Source organism: Lupinus angustifolius, chromosome LG09, assembly GCF_001865875.1.
Source record: "Lupinus angustifolius cultivar Tanjil chromosome LG09, LupAngTanjil_v1.0, whole genome shotgun sequence".
NCBI classification, from domain to species: Eukaryota; Viridiplantae; Streptophyta; class Magnoliopsida; order Fabales; family Fabaceae; genus Lupinus; species Lupinus angustifolius.
This window is the reverse complement of record NC_032017.1, coordinates 7,786,743-7,792,432: the sequence shown is the minus strand read 5'-3', so window position 1 is coordinate 7,792,432 and position 5,690 is coordinate 7,786,743.

Here is a 5,690-nt window from a genome sequence, read left to right as displayed (position 1 = left end):
TTGATAAATGGTGAATTATGATATTGTTTGGGAATAAGTGTTGTTTACATTACATAGGTTGATTAGATAATTGTTTATGAGAACAATTGATGAGTTTGGTTATATTACTCATGTGGATTGGATAATTGTTTACGAGAACAACTGATGAGTTATAATGTGAGATATATTATATATATGAACTGTTATTCATATCTGAGTGTAATATTCTGAGTAAGTCCACGTCGTCAATGAATTATATTCATTAGATGTCTTACTCTCTCTATTTCTCTTCTTTTCTATTGCCTTGCTTTTCGAACGTGTGCTCGTCAGATAGACAGCTTTGCTCGGATTTGGAGGTACCCGTCCGTGATGTTCCCGGATGGGGCATGAGGAATTGAGGAGAGACAGTACCCTAGCTTTGGAGTTAGCCACTAGGAGTTGCTTATCATTTTGTGACTTTTGAAACACTGACGGCTTCAGCTTGTTCATGTCTTTGTTTAGTGTCGGTTGACGATGATTAATATTTCCGCCATTTCTTGTTGGATATGTATATTAAGTACTTATGATCTTTTATATCTATGAAGATGTATATTCAGGAAATGTTGTATCATTTCAGTTACCGTTAGGTAACCGGTTTTGATTTCCGCGTTATATGTTACTTAAAGTGATGTCCCGGAAAAGAAAGATTTTTAAAAGGAAACAATTTTATATCACCAATTCAAAAAAAAAATTACTCACTTTTCCGCGTAATAAATAAAGAGTATTTTTTGGGACGTTACATTGTGCATTAAGTTTCCAATATTAAAGTAATTGTGTAATATGCTCAATTAATTACACATGTTGTGAAGTTCAACTAATCAAGACAAATTCAAACAAAGTAGAATATATAATTATAAATAAATTCCACAAAATTATTAATTATAATTCGGCAAATTTATATTCTATTTTTGTAACTCGTCCATAAATTCAAACAAAGTAGAATATATAATGTTATTTTTATCCTTTAACTTCAATGATTAATTGTGTATAATGTCATTTTTCTAACTAATCTAAAAAAATTGAATTTTTTATTTCTTTATGCATTAAAAATAGAATTATTTAATTACTTCTTCATCGGTATCATTATAATTGTGCATTAAGTTTCCAATGTTAGAGTAACCGTGCAATATGCTCAACTAATTACACACGTTATGAAATTCAATGAATCAAGATAAATTATATCTCAATGAATACTATTAGTTAATATTCCAAAAATTTATTAATTATAATTCGGAAAATTTATATTTCTTTTTTGTAACTCGTCCATAAATTCAAACAAAATACAATATAAATTGAATAAAATATTAATATTGCATAAACTTATTATTTAAAATTCTGCAAATTTATAAGCATTAATTAAAAATAGTTTTATTATTACATTCTACTAAAAGACTAAAGCGAAATTCAATCCAAAACACAATCAACAATCAAATCATAAAATTAATTGTGGAGAAACATTGTTTAATTTTTATATAACGGAATAAAATGCATTCAAAAGAAATCATTCCTAATAATTATGGCTTCTAAAGTGTAACTATCAATTGATTAATTGTGTATAATGTCATTTTTTAACCGATCGGAAAAATTTGAAATTTTTTGTTTGTTTATGACATTAGAAGTACAATTATTTAATTATTTCTTTATCAATATAATTATAATTGTGCATTAAGTTTCCAATGTTAAAGTAATTATGTAATATGCTTAATTAATCACACACATTATATAATTCAATGAATCAAGACAAATTATAGGTTAACGGTTCCAAATATAAACAAATTATCCGGAATGATGTAAAATAGAATATAAATGTTATTAAATTGTCTTCATTTGTTATGACTGATATGTTGATCACATTTACTATGATTAATTAGATAAAATATACATCTTAAACAATTGAACATGACAAATTATTTATGATGAGAAGAAAAAAGATTAAAGATTATTCTTACTAATATAAGATTGACACATTCAGGTAGTAAAAAAATTAACTTTGAATGAAAAAGGACAAACACATAATAAAATGAAAGACACTATTCTTACTCAGCTAGTGAATATAACATCTAATCATTGTATTCGAGGATGTGAGGTTTCTCTTCTGTAAATGGCGAAACAAAGAACATGACCAATTTGTATTTCATGCTTTAGAAAAATAAGCACATAGGGACAAAATATTTTCACAAACATCATGTGAGAAAAATTAAGTTTTTGTTATTGAATGGCGAGAAAAAAATGAAGTTTTTTTTATAGAATGCAAAAAAGATATTATTTTGTGAAACCTTGTTGGGGTAAGTGAGTGGAATGTTGAAGAAATTGAATTTTTTTAGCTCTGAGGATAAAGAATATTGTGTTAGTAAAATGATGTACATGTATAAATTGATATAATAAACCAATTATATCTACCAATAAAGAAAAAATGATAAGGACATAAAATCATACCTATGAGTTGTGAAAGTGCAAAGTGTCAAGGATAGCACTAGCATTTCTTTGCCTATTTTTTGATGAAGATAAAATTCTATTAAAGCTTGAAGATGGCTCAACAATCAACATGCCTTATGCTCATTTGGTCATATCTAGACTAGGACATAATTTGAGTCTATATTCTAAGTAGTGTGGAATGTATGCCGTAGTAAGTGAGTATATGTTAGGTGAACCTAGGTGCTAGTCTCTCAAGCCATCTTAATTGTCATATCATATACATGAGACATATTATCTAGTTAATTGTATGTTCATGCATTAATCATACATGTTATATGTGCATATTAGGCATAATATAATTGCTAGAGCATGTATATATGTTGTGCATAACATATGAGAAGTTTACCTTTTGAAACATGTTAAATAAATTCCACAAAATTATTAATTATAATTCGGCAAATTTATATTCTATTTTTGTAACTCGTCCATAAATTCAAACAAAGTAGAATATATAATGTTATTTTTATCCTTTAACTTCAATGATTAATTGTGTATAATGTCATTTTTCTAACTAATCTAAAAAAATTGAATTTTTTATTTCTTTATGCATTAAAAATAGAATTATTTAATTACTTCTTCATCGGTATCATTATAATTGTGCATTAAGTTTCCAATGTTAGAGTAACCGTGCAATATGCTCAACTAATTACACACGTTATGAAATTCAATGAATCAAGATAAATTATATCTCAATGAATACTATTAGTTAATATTCCAAAAATTTATTAATTATAATTCGGAAAATTTATATTTCTTTTTTGTAACTCGTCCATAAATTCAAACAAAATACAATATAAATTGAATAAAATATTAATATTGCATAAACTTATTATTTAAAATTCTGCAAATTTATAAGCATTAATTAAAAATAGTTTTATTATTACATTCTACTAAAAGACTAAAGCGAAATTCAATCCAAAACACAATCAACAATCAAATCATAAAATTAATTGTGGAGAAACATTGTTTAATTTTTATATAACGGAATAAAATGCATTCAAAAGAAATCATTCCTAATAATTATGGCTTCTAAAGTGTAACTATCAATTGATTAATTGTGTATAATGTCATTTTTTAACCGATCGGAAAAATTTGAAATTTTTTGTTTGTTTATGACATTAGAAGTACAATTATTTAATTATTTCTTTATCAATATAATTATAATTGTGCATTAAGTTTCCAATGTTAAAGTAATTATGTAATATGCTTAATTAATCACACACATTATATAATTCAATGAATCAAGACAAATTATAGGTTAACGGTTCCAAATATAAACAAATTATCCGGAATGATGTAAAATAGAATATAAATGTTATTAAATTGTCTTCATTTGTTATGACTGATATGTTGATCACATTTACTATGATTAATTAGATAAAATATACATCTTAAACAATTGAACATGACAAATTATTTATGATGAGAAGAAAAAAGATTAAAGATTATTCTTACTAATATAAGATTGACACATTCAGGTAGTAAAAAAATTAACTTTGAATGAAAAAGGACAAACACATAATAAAATGAAAGACACTATTCTTACTCAGCTAGTGAATATAACATCTAATCATTGTATTCGAGGATGTGAGGTTTCTCTTCTGTAAATGGCGAAACAAAGAACATGACCAATTTGTATTTCATGCTTTAGAAAAATAAGCACATAGGGACAAAATATTTTCACAAACATCATGTGAGAAAAATTAAGTTTTTGTTATTGAATGGCGAGAAAAAAATGAAGTTTTTTTTATAGAATGCAAAAAAGATATTATTTTGTGAAACCTTGTTGGGGTAAGTGAGTGGAATGTTGAAGAAATTGAATTTTTTTAGCTCTGAGGATAAAGAATATTGTGTTAGTAAAATGATGTACATGTATAAATTGATATAATAAACCAATTATATCTACCAATAAAGAAAAAATGATAAGGACATAAAATCATACCTATGAGTTGTGAAAGTGCAAAGTGTCAAGGATAGCACTAGCATTTCTTTGCCTATTTTTTGATGAAGATAAAATTCTATTAAAGCTTGAAGATGGCTCAACAATCAACATGCCTTATGCTCATTTGGTCATATCTAGACTAGGACATAATTTGAGTCTATATTCTAAGTAGTGTGGAATGTATGCCGTAGTAAGTGAGTATATGTTAGGTGAACCTAGGTGCTAGTCTCTCAAGCCATCTTAATTGTCATATCATATACATGAGACATATTATCTAGTTAATTGTATGTTCATGCATTAATCATACATGTTATATGTGCATATTAGGCATAATATAATTGCTAGAGCATGTATATATGTTGTGCATAACATATGAGAAGTTTACCTTTTGAAACATGTGCATTAATGTTCCAGTTAATCGATTAACGTGGTAACTTAATCGATTAACTCAACTTCTTTTCTATTAAATCTGTGTTTTCTGTTTGAACTGATTTCTGTGTCATTCTGTTGCATGGTTAATCGATTAATGGGTAGTCTTAATCGATTAACTAGTCTGTTATTTGTTATAACTGATTTTTGGTTCAACCGTTTAACTGTTTGCAACGAATGTAACCGCCTAAACAACATGCTATAAATAAGAGGCAATGTTCAGAAAACCATAGCATTGTATTCTATTGTATAGGGCTGTTTAGAGAGCATATTGCATATTGTTTTACTGATTTTTCAAGAGAGATTGCATGCGTGAGAAGAGAGATATTATGATTTCTGATTTCTATCATTTGCTTACTGTTTTGCATAATTCTATGTTCATTCTTATCTTGCTCACATGTTCATGCATTAGATAGATTGTTAGAGAGATTATCTGAATACTGCTTTTTATTAACTAACATGAATCTTGATGGCTTAAGTGATTAGAGAGTGAGTTAGTCTTTGAGTCTTTTTCTTGTTATATTCCAAGCATTATTGTGCTTACTATACCTTGTTGTTTAACGTGTTTTTTGTGTATTTCTGGATAAGTCTCTTGATGTGAGATCACCACAGAGATTGAGATTCTTCACCAAGGCTAGGAGGTCTTGATTTGAGGACAAGAATCTTGGTTGGGGCTGTTTCGTGAGAAAGGTTTTCTCAGGCGAAGGGTAGAGTCAAACCAAGGATTTAGGAGTTCTAGATTTCAAGAAAGAAGCTTCATATGTGCTTGTAATTGAATTGGTGTGTGTATTCATATTGTATCTCAATATTGTGAAGAAGAAAATCT